This window comes from Myotis daubentonii, chromosome 1, assembly GCF_963259705.1.
Source record: "Myotis daubentonii chromosome 1, mMyoDau2.1, whole genome shotgun sequence".
Lineage (NCBI taxonomy): Eukaryota > Metazoa > Chordata > Mammalia > Chiroptera > Vespertilionidae > Myotis > Myotis daubentonii.
Genome location: NC_081840.1, coordinates 184221369 through 184237943, shown reverse-complemented (window position 1 = coordinate 184237943; position 16575 = coordinate 184221369). Strand labels below are relative to the sequence as shown.

The 16575-nt window shown below is 42.3% G+C and overlaps 1 protein-coding gene and 1 long non-coding RNA gene across 7 annotated transcripts in view; both read left to right on the top strand.

Moving 5' to 3' along the window:
* SHROOM3 (shroom family member 3) overlaps positions 1-16575 on the top strand; it is a 283531-nt gene that overhangs the window by 144772 nt on the left and 122184 nt on the right. The window lies entirely within an intron of this gene.
* LOC132217572 (uncharacterized) lies at positions 6656-15118 on the top strand. Its single transcript, XR_009448911.1, has 2 exons — positions 6656-10217; positions 14885-15118. It is a non-coding gene; the product is annotated as an uncharacterized LOC132217572 (long non-coding RNA).

Sequence of the window (16575 nt, the reverse complement as noted above, 5' to 3'; positions counted from 1 at the left end):
GTAGGCTCATCTTTTGCTGATTCCAACATCTGGAGTTTCTGCAGGGGGTGGGGGGTGGGGAGGTGGGGGGCCTGAAAGAGTTATAACCTCCTTCACCCAGTGTCTGCATTATCGGCCATGGAGGTGTGTTTGTACAATACAGGCTGAATCAGTCAGACTTCAAATAAGATGCACTCTGCTTCTTGGAATATTCTTGTAACAACTTAATTGCATTTTGCTCAAAGAAACTTGCTCAGACACATTTTGTAAAAATCCAAACATCTTGTCCACCTCTGCTCACCCCACCCCCACCTCTCTTTGTTCTAAACCCCACTTGTTTTTATTCCTCTACTCTAAACCCTCTCTGGGGAAATTCTGCATTTTGTTTTGGAGGTATTTTTTCTTCCTGATATGGCAATGCCCATTAATATGACATCAGAAAATAGCAGCAACATTTTCATCTCTGTGCAGCTTCTGACACATCTTCTGTCTCCTAAGGCAGGATTTTCTAGTTAAATCTCTGGCTAATTAAGACAATAATATTAGATGTAGAGATAGTTTGTTTAGCCAAACAAGAAAAAATGAATGGAAGCAGTGCTCATGATATAGGAATACTTAAAGCTTTAGGAGACAAATCGAAATGATGTGTTAGCTGTGAGTTTTACTTTCCTGTGTAATTGCTCATGAATCCCAGGGGACAACTTGTGACATGCTAAGTAGCCTCTAGGGGTTATGGCCAGGCATAGAAGTGTTTGAGCAGAGCGTTAGGGGCTTTCAGATTTTATGCTAGTTGCTATTATTATTAAATTTTCTGTACTGAAAAAAAATTTAACAAAAAAGCAACACCCATTTCAGGCAAGATTTAGTCACATGTCACAAATACTATGAAAAGTACAAAGTTATAAATTTAGGTTCTTAAAACAACACTGTTGAATACCGGCTGAGAGCCTAATCCATGTACTACCATCACTCATTCCAGCATCTTGTGATGTAGGCCAGTAGTAAATCAGTGGGCTTCTAAGTTAAAGAGAAAACGTAACAGGGAGAAGGAAGAATTCCCAGCATATGGAGTCAGAGGGGGTGTAATAGGATAGGTAGTCCAACATTCTCCCCAACTCCCACTTTCTTAGCCCCCACCCCACCACCGTGTCCAATGCAGGAAACTCCTCCATAACATCTAGGACAGAGGTGCTTCTAACTTCTCCTTGCATAGTTTCAGGGTCAAGGAGCTCAGTACCTGACAAGTCAGCTCATTCCTTATTTGCATAGCTCCAATTGTTAGAAATTGTTGTGAGTTCTCAACTTTCTACCTTACATAACCACTGACAATATTCCTTGCCAAGGCAAGCTGTTATTTTATTCTGTCAACTTTTATAAACACATGTACAGCTCACATAAAGCATTTACTGTAGACTATTAGAATTTTAACAGAGCTGTGATATAGCAAGGAGTCATGTAGCAACATTGCATGAGAAATGTCTTACCAAGTTCATTAATATATCTTCCCTTTGCTTTGACTAAATGCCCTCAAGTGGTCCTGGGAACATACTACAGGTGGGCAGGTTGGCATGTAAGTTAGAAAAATCAAATAGGACTTTGATGGAAGCCACCTATTCAAACCTGAACTTCATCTTCAACTTCCATTTGGCTCCTCTTGTTGATGGCAAGGAAGAGAAGGGCCATCCTTAGGTTAAAGTAAGGGCATATCTAAGGGCTGGGGGAGTAGTTGGTCGCTCATTCACATGGGTCACTGGTCATGCTGTGTCCTCCTCTCTACTGAGGAAATGGGATCAAAGATAGCATGATACCACCTTTGCTCAGCCACCCACTAAATCATATAATCATGGAGCTGGAAGACCAATCCTCGTATTTTACAGACAGGAACACAGATTTAATAGTCTTTGACAGAATATCTACCAGGCTTGTAAACTTCAATGGCTGTCAGAGCAAGGAAGAAACCCAAATGAATAAAGTGGTCAAGGTACAAAAGGTAAATTGTCCTTTTCCCAAGAGCACGATGGGGAGTGGTGAGGATTAGGGGAAACTGGTGGATTCATGCTCCATCGAAAGAGGGCAGCTGATTCTCAACTCGAATGGGTTATTATTATGAAGGAAGGCAGACCCAGTGTTGCCAGAAATCTAGATTTTTATGTGAGTGATCCTAAATGATGAAGTGTTCAAATTGAAAGCTCTGTGTGGACTAACACCAGTGCAGGCCAACCAAAACAAGCCTGTGAGCCAAATTCTCTTTGCAGATGCTGGTCTAGGGTTTGGGAAGCTCATGGGTGAGTTGTGTCCTGAGTAAGGGCATTAAGGAGTGGGGCTGTGAGTGGATCCAGATGGTTTTCTGCAGTTGGCCTTTACCCATCCCCCCTTCTCCGGAAAAGATTGAGTTAAGCTCCGTGTCACCCCCAGAGAAATGCCTGTTTGTCCTCTGAGACCAATTGACCTCAGCAGGGTGCAAAGGAGGAAGCTAGCTGAGAATTGCGGCTTGAGGGAATGAACATGCAATAAGGAGAAAAAGAGCAAGAACACAAGAGACCACAGGAAGGTCAAGCACATTTGAAGACATGTCTAAACTTTTGGCATTAAAAATCACATTCCCCCCTCCAACGCCCGCCCCCCCCCCCCCCACCACCAAAAGTACCTTTACTTAGAGCATTTTGTACCACCTTCAACCAAAAGCGTAGTTAATGAATTTGCAATCAGTGCTCTTGTTTTCTGGGACACAGTGACTGATTGGTTCCCTGTAATTTCAACTGACATGTGCTCTTCAGGGGACCAGATGGGAAAAGTGCCTGATGGGAATCTGGGTAAGTTCAGTCCTGATTGGGAATGAATGATTGATGCCAACTGACGCTGAAATGCAGCATGTTTCCATTTAAGAGGACTTGCTAGAGGAATGTAGCTTTCCTGCCTCTCCTCATTTATCACGGTGTTTACAAATCCTGTCTGGAGTTGAAAGTAAATTATCATCCTGTTGCTCATGGTTGTTTAACAGCTAAGAGTGTTAAAGGTGATGGAGCGTGAGCCCATTGATGGAGTCATGTGAAGGGAAAGGGGCCACAGGGAGGTGCCCCTGGCATGTACGATACTAAACCTAGGAAAGGTGGCAGGTTCTGAAAGGGGGAAGCACTTCTTCCAGCGATTGTTCCAGTTGAGTGGTGTTGCTACATAAAATGCAGAATTAACTGGGATTTGGGGTTTTGGTCAGGTGATAGGATTAAAGAACAGTCTGGTTGCTCCATAAAAATATGAGTAATGCCTGAAGTGAGGAAGATAAGGCCTTCACCTCATGGAACCTCGTGTGAATCTAATTCTGAAGGTTCGTGGTCATCACATCCGGGCATATTTATCTCACAGGAGACTCGGAGTTGTGTCTCCCATTCAGTACATCAAAGATCAAGAAGTGAAAGCAGGATTAGACTCTAGACCAATGGGGGGAAGCGAAAGGGAGTGAGACATTAGGTGTGACATTAGGAAGAGCTTTCTAATTAGAGTTGTTTGAAAATAGAAGAGGCTTTGAGTCAGGGTTAAACAATGGCTTGGTGGTGATATTTTAAAAGAGATTCAGGCACTCTATAGGGCTGAGGTAAGATCTCGTCTCTCTCTCTCCTTATCTAACCTTGAGATTCTATGATTCTAATAATCTGGCATGGAATCCTGAAAGGTTCAACCTTCCTGCATTTTCTGTTTCCTGGATATTAAATCATGTTTTAAAAACAGTAATCTGGCTTCTTTGCCTACCAGTGGGGTTTTCCTAATGCAGAAATTAACATATAACAGATAGTGAAGTTAAGTAGGTAATATAGGCAATATGAAATGTGAGGAAATCTCAGAAGTCAAAGTCAAGTGACTTTCTATTTAAAAATCATGTTACTGCATAGGGGAAAGCTGAATAGGTCTGATTTGTATTTTATCTAAATAAATACAACTAGCCCTGGCCAGTAGGGCTCAGTTGCTTGGGCTCGTCCAGTGCACCAAGAGGTCACCGGTTCGATTCCCAGTCACAGCACATGCCTGGGCTCAATCCCCAGTAGGAGGTGTGCAGGTGGCAGGTGACATTTTTCTCTCTCGTTGATGTTTCTTTGTCTCTCTCTCCCTCTCTCTCTAAAATCAATAAAACATGTTAATTAAAAAATACATAAATAAAAATGAAATAAATAAACTAGTGATGGAGAGCACCGATGCTGGTGCCAGATTGTCTGTGTTCACATCCTAGTTCTGTCTTAGACTAGACCTTGAGCAAATCATTCAACCTTTCTGTTCCTCAGTTTCCTCATCTGTGAAATGGGATTGATGATAGTATCTACCTCCTACAATTTGTGGAAAGAATAAGAGGGTGGAGGGCATAGAAAACATTCAGAACTGAGCATGGCACAGAGTATGCGATCAGTCATGCTGCTGCCCTGCTGATGTTATTGCTTAGAGCAGAACGATAGGCTGTGCTTCAGAGCTGACCTGATGGGCCCAATTTCACTTTTTTTAAAAAAATATATATTTTATTGTTTTTTTTACAGAGAGGAAGGGAGAGGGATAGCGAGTTAGAAACATCGATGAGAGAGAAACATCGATTCAGCTGCCTCTTGCACGCCCCCTATTGGGGATGTGCCTGCAACCCAGGTACATGCCCTTGACCGAATCGAACCTGGGACCCTTGAGTCCACAGGCCGACGCTCTATCCGCTGAGCCAAACAAGCTAGGGCCCAATTTCACTTTTCTCCCTTCAAGAATCTATTTAGATTAAAGAATAGCCCATGTTGATGTTCGAATGGGGTATAAATACTTTAACTGAATGTTTTCCTCTCTATGCTGGTGACATTATAGACTCTGTCAGAATAATTATATTCTTAAAAATTTTTTTAAATCCTCACCAGAGGATATGTTTTTATTTATTTTTAGAGAGAGAAGAGGGGAGAGACAGAGAGAGGAAGAGAGAAAAGAAACATCAATCAGTTGCCTCCTGAACATATCCCAATAGAGGATTGAACCCGCACCCTAGGTATGTGCCCTGACTGGGCATCAAACCTGTAACCCTTATACACAGGATGACGCTCCAAACAGCTGAGTCACACTGGCCAGGGCATAATGATAACTTTTGATAGAAGGATTAAAGGAAGTTTTTGTTCTCTAAGGAAATTTGCCTTTGACCATAGTTAGGTATTTTTCAAGCTTCAACCTGTACTAATAAGTTTGGCTACTTTACTACATTGCAGAGATGTAATTTAACCTTTTAAGGGCCTTGTTTTGTAAATCATCAAATAATTTAGTTCTCTAAGATGTAGTCTCAGCCTCATGGTATACTTATAAAAATATTCTATTTTTTTAAACCAAGAAATCAATACATAGAAACCTAATTTAAATAATCTAAATTTAAGATACCTAAATTTTTAGCACTAAAATATGAACTGTTAGAATGACAATTTGAAAACTAATAAACACATACATACTTACATGTAAATTGTATTTTTAATATAACATATATATATTTTTTATATTTTATTATGCTATCCTCAAATTTTCATCACATTAGTATAATTTGAGCTGAATTTAGGAACAGATCTTGGAAAGCATGGAAAGTTGAAATGTCATGAACATAAATGTTACATACACAGTTACTAAAGTAAAGAAGGTTTATGCAATAGACATTCATTCCTCATATCTTTTTTTATTCTCTGCATTGTGCAGGGCTACCCTGCTTATCAATAACACAGATATGAGGATTTAATTCTTTAAAATCTGCCCAGCCAGTGTTGCTCAGTGGTTGAGTGTCGACCTATGAACCAGGAGGTCAGGGTTCCATTCCTGGTCAGGGCACATGTCTGGGTTGTGGGCTTGATCCCCAGTGGGGGGCATGCAGGAGGCAGCCAACCCATGATTCTCTCTCATCATTGATGTTTCTATCTCACACACTCTCTCCCCATCCTCTTTGAAATCAATAAAAATATGTAAAAAAGAAATAAAAAATAATTTTTTAAAATTTTTATTTGAGAATCATTTTAAAATTAGAGAGAAGTTGTAAGAATAAGAATAGTGCATAGAACACTCATGTATCCTTTACCCAGATGCCTTTTTATCCCACTTTCCTTGTCATATGTGCTCTCTGTCTATAATATTTTTTGAACTGCTTGAGGGTAAGTTACAGCATGGTTCTTTTACTTCTAAACACTTCAGTGTGTATTTCCTTAGAATTGGGATATTCTGTTTCATAACTGTAGTACAATGATCAGCTCTATAACTTGAGCATAGATACAAAACTTTACTGTCTGTACTTCAGTTTTATTAACTGACATAATAATGTCCTTTATAGCATATTTCTTCCTTCCAGTACAGGACCCAGTCATGGGCTAGGTATTGAAATTAGTTATGTCTTTTTAGCCTCTTTTAATCTGGAACATGTGTACTATATTTCTTTGTCTTTCATGAAATTGTCACTTTTGAAGACTATAATTTCCCCCCTCCAGTAAAATACTGAGGACACTTCATTTGACCTCTGACCTTCCTGTGCTTGAGAGAAGGGTGATTTGCTCTGAGAGCTGTCAGGCTGAGCCCTGCAGTCACATGGTGAATCCCTGTGTCACGGTGCTGGGACCTGGGAGAGGAGTCTCTACGGGGACCGATCCGGTCTGTGGGGAGCAGCCTGCCTTTAAAGAGCTTTAATGAAGCCATTGACCACATATCCTCACATCTTAGTGAAACTTGGAAACATACAAGCATCCGCCTATTTTTAAAATTTCCAAAATGCCAAATAATCCCATGGTCTCTTGTTCATTTATTTTCACAGAGTGCAAGAGTGGGTGGTGATGTGTATGGAGAGAGAAGTTCAGTGCAAACGCGGGATTCATACTGTTGAATGGCAGTGGGAAGGTAGCTAATAGGTTTATTGTCGGGAAAGACATGGAATATAAAGGAAAGACAATGTAGATCTGAATTAGGTGAGTGATATGATACTAGGAATAAAAGACAGGATGGCTGGGCCCAGCCGGCTTGAAGAAACTGTAGGATTTGATCACTGTTTTGAGGGATGTTTGAAGCCCAATGATTTGTGGAATTGTGAGGTCAGCAGTAGAAATAGGTTCAGGAGGGTGATGGGGGACTTTTTGTTTGGAGAAAGTTGATGATTTTGGTCTCAAACCGGTCCTAGGCTCTGCTGGTGAAGGTGTCCAACAGTCACTGGAAATGCAGGCACAGCCGGGGAAGGTATCTGAAGCAACGTTATCTATTTGGGAATTATCTACGTAGAGGTGACTGTTAAAGATGAGAATGCTGAGATCCCCGAGGAAGAGAGCTGAAGCAGCAAAGAGAGGAGGGTCTTGCATTTGATAATCAGATGAAGGAAAAACACAGCAAAAGTGACTAATGGAGGAATAACAACACCCTGTCAAGAGGAACTGTTGTAAAGGGAGGTCGTGGTCAGCAATGCCAACTTTGAAGAGGGGTGGGGTTGGACCCTGAGAAGATGCAGCCAGATTTGACAATTGAGGGGGAGCGGATTGGACAACCATGAACTCCAAAGCCTGACTGAGGGGGTTACTAAATGTAAGTGGAGGAGGAGGAAGAGGCCAAGGGCAGAGGGGTCCCTGGAGATGTCCTGCTGTAGAGGCAGCGAGAAGATGGGGGTGCAGGGTCACCACACTGAGGGGCCCACAACTGTCTTCCTGCATAATTCTCGGTCTTTCATCCTAGCGTGGAGGCATTTCCCTACTCTCCCATGAATCTTTCTTCCTTTTTTTAACCCTCACCGAATTATATTTTTAGATTTTTAGAGAGAATAGAAGAGAGAGGAAAAGACAGAGAGAAATATCAATATGAGAGAAATACATGATTGGTTGCCTCCTGCATGTGCCCCGTGCAGGGCCTGGGCCATGAAGGAGCCTGCAACTGAGGTACGTGCCCTTGACCGGAACGGAACCTGGGATCCTTCAGTATGCTGGCCGATGCTCTATCCACTGAGCCTAACCGGCTAGGGCTCTAATGAATCTTTTAAGTCATCCAACAGTCACTTCTATCCCAGCAGCAGATGAAAGGACAGAGGGCACTTTTCCCTGGGTCAGACCTCTGGCCTCGTAGCTGAGGTTCTGCCAGGAGCAGCACCTTATCTGCCCCATTATGTGATCTGAAGGGACGAGGGTGACTCACGTGAAAATCCCCAAGCATTCAGCCCTCACGGGGGAATGCAAACTCACAAAGCAGCACCTTGGCATGGAGAGCAGAAAAGTGAAGCTGACTTCAGTTACATTTTTGTGGTTTTCTCCTTTGCGTTTCTGTTGTCATCTCCAAGAGCATCTGAGTGCCAAGTGTTTTTCCTAAAGCCTCCTGTCAATCAAGGGCAGAGTCTCAGCCCAGCTGGGAGCCTCGCACGTCGCCAACACCGTCTCCAGGAAGTCATGCAGCACAGCGCCACGCAGGGGACCTGACTGTTAGAGGCAAAGTGACTGGAGGGCGTTAGACCGACCTCCCAAAGGCTCCCTTCAGACCAGTTGAACTGGCTCCCACCAAATACAGCCAAACACAGACGGTCCGAAGAGGCATTTCTAAAAATCATTTTGTACACTTACGCATCCCCAAGCCGCCCCCTTCGCATTAAAGCAAACTTCAGACATGGAGCTTCAGGGGTTATGATTTATTTATACAACTGTCTGAATGAAGCTCTACTTTCCACCCTCCACTCTTCCCTTTTCCTTCTCCCTTAGGAGGGAAGCGGGTTTCAATATAGTGCGGTGTTTTGTTTGTCTGATAGAATTTGGATTTCTCTACTTTAAAAAAAAATGTTTTTACTGATTTTTCAGAGAGAGAGGAAGGGAGAGAGAGATAGAAACATCAGTCTACAACTCAGGCATGTGCCCTGACCGGGAACCGAACCAGTGACCTCTTGGTACATGGAATGATGCTCAACCAACTGAGCCACACTGGCCATGCTCTTCACATTTTTTAATATCCTATTTCGTTTGGGGCAATGGAATGAGTAGACTGATAAGTTTTCATAGGGGCATGCCTGCATTTAATGTCAAATTTTATTGGTTTTGCTTTTTCTCCCCTAGACGTTTCTTCTTTGGGGATTTGTGGTTCAGAGGGTGGCTCCTTCAGAATGAACTCGTCTAACACGATGCCAGTCTGAAGAACTACAGTGGCTGTGCTCACTCCTCCTCAGGCTTCCTGGCGTCCGTTCTCACGTGAATGTCAGTAAAATGGCAGCTCTCAGCCAGGGAGCATTCTTGGTTCCTGAGACAGGGAACGAAGCCAGGCACTTGTACATTTGTTTTCAAATGAACTGGTTCTTATGCTGTAAATATTTAACTATTCATCGTAGTATTCCTACCAAAGTTTCCACTAGGTTTCCAGCTAGTTCCATTTCTCAGGGGCAGGAAGGACCGACCTCTAGCTTTCCAGAACTTTCTCTAAACAAATATAGACCGTCTTCCGGGGAGTTTGGTTTGAGAAAGAACAAATCCTGGGTGAATAATGGGATCTGGAAGGCGTATTTTCCCTTTGATTGAGGCAAGGAGGCCATGGGGAACTAAGTTGGCCAGCAAAGACTAATGGATGGAATGGTGACTCTTATTGTGGTCCTGAATATTTTATCATTCCTTATGCCTTCTTTGCTAAAATTGTGGGAGGTGATGGCTAAACGCAAAGGGGTTTTTTTGTTTTGTTTTGTTCTCAGTTTATGGTTTTGAGCATCAGAGGAGGGCCGTTAGCTATTAAAGCTACTGAAGCGGGCAGGTGATCTTATCTTGGTGATGACAATCACTGCAGTCAGCTTTTCTCTAACCCCTGAGGTGTCTGGGTTCCTGAACCTTCATTTCTCAGTGGCATTTGCTCTCAGGAAGAAAGTCCAGGAATGCATTAGGCAGATTTAGATTTATAGCTCACCTCTGTTTACTCTTGGGGTGATATATTGGTTGATTTTAGGGGAAATATTTTTATAAGACTTATTTTATGCTTTTGATTTCTTTTATGACTCTTCTTTTAAGGGTGAGCTACTTTGCCATACTGAAATCAATTGTGATTGTTTTTCCTTTCTTCTGTCATTTCCTCCCTTCCTCTCTCCCTCCCTCCCTTTCTTCCTTCATTCCTTCTTTCCTTTCTTCCTAAACATGTATCTCCTGTTGTCCCATCTGTGGACAGCAAGGCAAGAAGTCCACCCAGTCTGAATGTGTAACCTTATCACTCAGAACACGACCTCTCAGAATGTCTGATGGCACTCGGACCACAAATGCCTGTTAAGGACAGAAACCGTAAGCATGAGTCAAATTGTAAACTCCCTTGCAGAGCCAAGTCTGCCCGTCAATTAGCAGTTTATAAAACTCGACTCCTGGCTGGAGAGCTCATTGCCAGGGGCCCAAGGAAAGCACTGGGCTCCACGCCTGCATTTACTCTGTGGCCCGAACCATGACCTGGGCCTTTTCAAGGCGTTCGCAAGAGCATTCTGTCTTTTCTTTATCCAATTTAGAAAATATTTCTTTTAGGACAGATGATATTTTAAAAATTATTATTCGGCTCAATATTTTAAAGTGAAGTTCCCCCCGCCTCCCATGTCCAACTCCTAATTAATTGGCTCAATAAGGTGTCTTGTATCTCACTCGCTGATTTATGACACAACAGGACAAACACGATGCAAAACGACTTTCTTTCGAGATTCATTATTATGCTTCAAAATCTTTTTCTGCCTCCTTCCTGTTTAGCTTCAGCTTTGCAGGAAACACCAAAGAATGTTTCAGTAGTGTGAGCTGCGAGTGTGGAGCTGAGAGAACACTGTAGGAATGTGAAATAAGGGGCCGTAGGGGAGGAAAGGGCAAATAAATGTCCTGCTCACTCCCATGGCCATAACCGAGAAGCCGGTGCTTTCTTCCTGAGGCGCTCCGTGGAGAGAGTTTAGTCCAAGTCTAAACTCCTGTTGAGTTTTATTTTTAATCCTAGCATGTTAGTACTTGTAATTTCATGTACATGGATTTTAACTTTAGGTTATTTCCGTTTTTCTAACCAAATATTTACAAAATATCTGTTCGTGTTGGAGAGACATGGACATTCTAAAAGAGTCACTGGGTATTTTTAACACATAAATACAATTACCGTAAAACCTTCCCATTTCCTCTTTACTTCTCATTAAAATGCCGGAGTGCAGAAGGACCCCAGGCACGGTCTGCACTCAGACCTCGCAGCGCTGCGCTCCACCTCCCTGTGATCACTGTTTTGCGCTTGCTGAGAGCGGTTTTCTTCTGGATGCGGCGCCTGCCCTTGGTCTTGTGGCTTTGACACTGAAGCGCTGTTGTCTGCAAAAGACAGTATATTAGAGCTCCCGGGTTCGCTCCGCTGCCTGCTTCGCTGCTGCAACTTCATTCTTGGGAAGTTTCTGAGTTTCCCGGGAGATGAAGCATGGGCAGCGCTTGCTCCAGCCTGAGCGGTTGCTGAAGGCCTGGAGTCCTGTTTTGTTATTCGGGTTTCCAAGCGTGGGTGTGGGGCATGAGAATCCCCAGCCAGGGCAGTTACCACTACAGGTCAAAAATGGGTGCCATTCCCCCCTCCTCTATCACATTTTGTGTTGTTGTTTGCAAAGCATGGTTATTATGATGTTTTTAACGTTTGGCCCTGCTTGCAAAAGCCAAGCTGAAATTGGAATGAAGTGTTTGAAATGAATTAGTTTGTTAAGAGCTCATCTGAATTAATATGGAGGATGTCTTTTGCATATTTCAGAGCTGCCTCAAATCCTTTTTGGATTTAATGATAATATTGAACATTGGAAAGATTGCGTGTGTTAAAGCCAAATGAGACTTGACAAATTTGCAAACATTTTTGAGGTAGTGTATAATGGATTTTAATGTGTGTTTTTTCCTAAGGTAAAAGGAATAACAGCATCTGGTTTATATTTTTTACCTTTATGACCCATCATCCATCCTTAACCTATGTGCAGTGATTATTATTGGAAGTGAAAAGGCCCCTTTGTGCAAAGCTGTGGTTTTATTTCTCAAAATAAGATACAACCCAACACTTATATCTTTCAGGGACTTCTGGCTGACTTAGTTCAATCCTGTAAGAAGCCTAAGTGTCAGGTCTTACACTTATGTACGTTATGCCAATGACATGCCCGCTGTGTAGAGATTCTTTCTGGTGTTGTGTTCTCTATTGTTTTTTATGGTTTGTTTTCATATTCTCCTCTATTGCTTGTATGCTGTTCATGGTGATAGAGGCGACACAAATTTGGGGGAAATGCCTGTTTTAAACTCTCTGAAAGTCAGCTGCAATCAGCAGTTTTTCATAAGATTATCCACAAAGCCCGTGCGTATCAAAGGGTTAAGGGCATATACATGCCCAGTCTTACTACTGCTTTTCACGAACAAAGGTGATTCAGAAGATGGGTGTTGACTCCAACCTATGAAGCTGTAAATACTAGAACCAAGGAAATTACCATCATCTGACACTGACAGCCTCCCCTTTGATGGGAATCTCCTTTCAAACGAGTCCACTTCCTTTCTCTGTATTGGGTTACCAGACACATCATTTGGAATTAGAAATCTTCTTTATAACACTTGGACAGACTGACAAGTCTGTGTGAAGAGGCATTGGAAGGATAGATGTGAGTTCCCTACAGAAATGTAGAAATGGCTTTTAAAAGTTTTAGAAGATTAGATATAAAAAAAATGAAGGAGTTAAAGTTAGTGTTAGGCAAGAAGTCCAGGAAAGGAGACTAGATCTTACATTAGAATATTATTTGGCAACTTCTTTCATTATTAGCAATTTAATTGATTGTGGATCATTGGGTTTTCCCCTATTTTGGAAATCCATGGTTCAATGGAGAAAATAGTCTTAAAACCAAAGAAAGCAATCATTGTCTTTATGTGCCATTTTGGTTCAATGAGCAGGTTACATCTCATGAGATTCTGGATCATAGGATGGAATCAACCCAAAGGGAATTTGGACAATGCTCAGTGGATCTTAGACCAGCATGTCTAGGGAGTGGGTGCAGTGGATACACAGACATTGGGATATTTCTAACCCATAATGATACTCATTCTTCATTCAACAAGTATTTATTGAGTATCTATGCTGAACACAAAACATACCAAACCCCTGCCTTTGTTGAGGTTATATTCAGAACAGGGGTACAGGCCATAAATATTAAACATAACATATAACTACATTATAAAGAAGATTAGTGCATGGGGAGAAAATGAAGCAGGGAATCTGAAATTCTGGGTTAGGAAGGAGGGGGACAGGCTGTAATTTTAATAGGGAAGTCAGGATAGGACTCAGTGCAGAAGCGACATTTGAAGGAGGTGAGGGTGGCAGCCATGCAGACACTGAACAAGGGAAATTTTCTGTGCAAAGGCCCTATGGCAGGCGTGTGCTCAGCGTGTTTGAGAAATAGCAAGGGGGCCACTGTGGCTGGAGCAGAGTGAGCAGGGGAGAACAGTAGCAGAGCAGGGCAAAGCAATGACAGGTGGGTGGAGAGGAGTAGATCTTGTGAGGACTTGCAGACCGTCATAAGGAATTGAGCTTTTACTCTGAGAGAAATGAGGAACCATTACAGGGTTTGGGGCAGAGGATTGATGTGATTTGACTAATGTTTTAAAAGAATCACTCTGGTGCCCTGGCTGGGAGGCTCAGTTAGTGACACCAAAATGGTTGCAGGTTCAATTCCTGGTTAGGGCACATACCTAAGTTGTAAATTAGATTTCCTTTCAGGGCACAAACAGGAGGCAACCAATTAATGTTTCTCTCCCTTTCTCTTCCTTCTTCTCCCTGTATTATCAATAAAAACATATCCTCGGGTGAGGATTTAAAGAAAAGAATCACTCTGGCTGTGAAAAGGCTGGAGGTGGGAGGTGAGGGCGCAAGCAGCAGTTTGAGTCAGAAGGCTATGGCAGTGGTCCAGGAGAGAGAGGGCGATAATTGGACTTGGATAATAACAGAGAAGACGGTGAGATGCTGGTGGATTCTGGATCTGTTTTGCAGGTTGAAACAACAGTATCTGTGGGAAGATTAAATGTAAAATGAGAGAAAGAAAGGACTCCGGTTTTAGGCATCAGCACCAGGTGGATAGAATTGCCGTCTGCTGAGACAGAAATGACAAGGTGAACAGACTTTGGAGAGAGAATTTAAATATATTAAAGTGGATATGTCTAGTGACATCATGTGAAGATGTTGGTTAGGCAGTTGGGTATATGAATCTGGTGTTCAGGATCGGGAACTGGGCTGAGGATAGAAATTTTGCAGTCTTTAGTACTTAAACCATGAAATATCCCAGGGGAAGTTATTAATCTCTGGAAGTTAGAAGCTGCAACTTGTGACATAGGACTCATCCCAACCCTCTGACCCTGCCTTCTATTGTCTTTTGACGATAGTAGGACAGCACCAATCATAACCAGTCCACCAATTAGTTTAATTGTTTTGTACTTACTGGATACAAAATATTTCCACACCATGCACAGTTAGAGCTAGAGGTCATCTACTAAAGATTTCTCACTTTATAGATAAACAAGGGAGGTTGGGGGAAGTTAAATGATTTTTCCAAAACTAGAGTAAATTTAGGAGTAGATTTAGATTATAGCAAAGCCAGGAGTAAGCCTAGCTCAGCACTCTCCTTTGCCCCACCTAGAGCACTTACTAGTACAGTTTCATTCGATGGAATACGGAAGGTGATAACAAAGAGGCAAGGTCAAAGATCATTTCTGCCACCAACTGTTTCTTTCAGAGTAAAAATCCAGGTAGTGTTAATTTTGGCAGCACTTGCCTCCCTTACTATAAAAGCCAGAGTGAGGTTCAACTGACCTGCTCTCAAAGGGAGTGTCCGAAAACACTTTCTGAGTTGTTCAGGCGAGGTTTTGAATACATCAGGACATGAGTTTTGGATTATAGAAAACTGGGGTACAGACAGAAAAATTTATTTCATCCCTTTTCATTTTAGACTTTGAAACTAGAGGAGGAAGGAGAAGAAAGAGAATGTGGGCAACTCTTCCATCAGCTTTTGATGATTCTTGATGATAAGTTGGAGAAGACTGGAAAGGGCTAAAAGAACATAGAATGGAACATAATTTTAATTTGTCAGTGATTGCAGTCTGATATATATACTTCACCTCAATTTGCCCCTGGGTTTCACCATTTCTTATTTCTTAGCTATTGGTAAATTCTTTGGATTGGCTATTGAGTTCCAATGCATCATTTTGTATAATTTGCAAACTGCTATTACACTTAGAGGTAATCTGTTCATTCAACAGATATTTATGGAGTACCCCTATATGTCAGGCATAGAAAATGCAGTGGTGAATATGATAGATGAAGTATTTGTTTTCATAGAACTTACATCCTCATAGGGGCACATAGACTTTAAATAAGTAAATAAATAAGTACAGAAGATAATTCCAGGTAGTAATAAGTACTATTAAGAAAACAGGACAGGGTCATGGGATAGAGATAGATTGGGTAGGAAGTTCAAGTGACTTTTTGAATGAAAACCTAAATAATAAGAAGCCTGCCACTTAGAGGTGTGGGGCATTCCAGGCAGAGGGGACACCCAAGAGCAAGGGCCTTGAGGTGGGAAAAATTGGGGGATGGTATGGAAGTGACAGGAAGCCAGCATGGCTGAAGCATAGTGAACAAGGTAGGCTGGGGCCACATCCTGTAGGGCCTCCTAGGCCCTAGTAAGGAATTGAATTGTAGCCTTAAGTGTAGCATGAGGCTGTTGGGGGATTTTAAGCAAGGGAACAATATTATCGAATTTATGTCTTTGGAATAGCACTGAGATTCCTTTTTGAGGAATAGAATGTGTAAGGCCAAGAGTAGAAGCAGGGAAACCAGGTAGGAAACTATTATACTAATCCAAGGAGATGATGGTAGGTTGTTCCAGGTAGCATGGAGATGACTGAAGTGATGAGATTTGAGACAGGTTTATGAGATAACATCAACTGACTTGCTGATGGCTTGAATAGAATAATGAAGGGGAAGACCAATGAAGGTGACTGCTGGGTTTTGAGCTGTAGAGTTGGGCTGATAGTGAGGTCATCGGTTAAGATGGGGAACACTGGAGAACAGCAAGTTTGGAGAGCTGGGATGGGTGTGGGGGGTGCTAGGAAATAGCAGAAGCAAGAGCTCTATTTCAAACAAGTTGTGTTTGATATACCAATCAGATATCTGGGTGGGTAGTTGTATATAAGAATTTGGAATCCAAGGGAGAGATCAGAGCTAGAGAAAGTTGAGAGTCGTCAACACATAAATAGTATTTAAGGTCACAGGACCTGATTCACTCAGCAGAGAGAGTGTAGATAGAAAAAGATGTGAAGATCAAGCTGGGCGCACATCGACTTTGAGAGGAGGTAGATCCAGCAAAGGCAACTGAGAAAAACTGTCAGTGAGTTGGAAGAGAGAGGGGCAAGCCCCAGCAGGGTGTGTAGTGGAAGTCAAGAAAAGAAAATGCTTCTTGGAGGAGAGAATAGTCAGGTGCAATCAATGCTGCTGCTGAGGGATCCCAAGAGATGGTCACACACCATTGGCCTTAGCAAGATAGAGAATGACAGTGACTTTGACAAGAGCCGTTGCAAAGGAATGATGGGGGTGAAAGCTGGACCTCGGTGGCTTGAAGAGCTATCTGGTGATAAAATG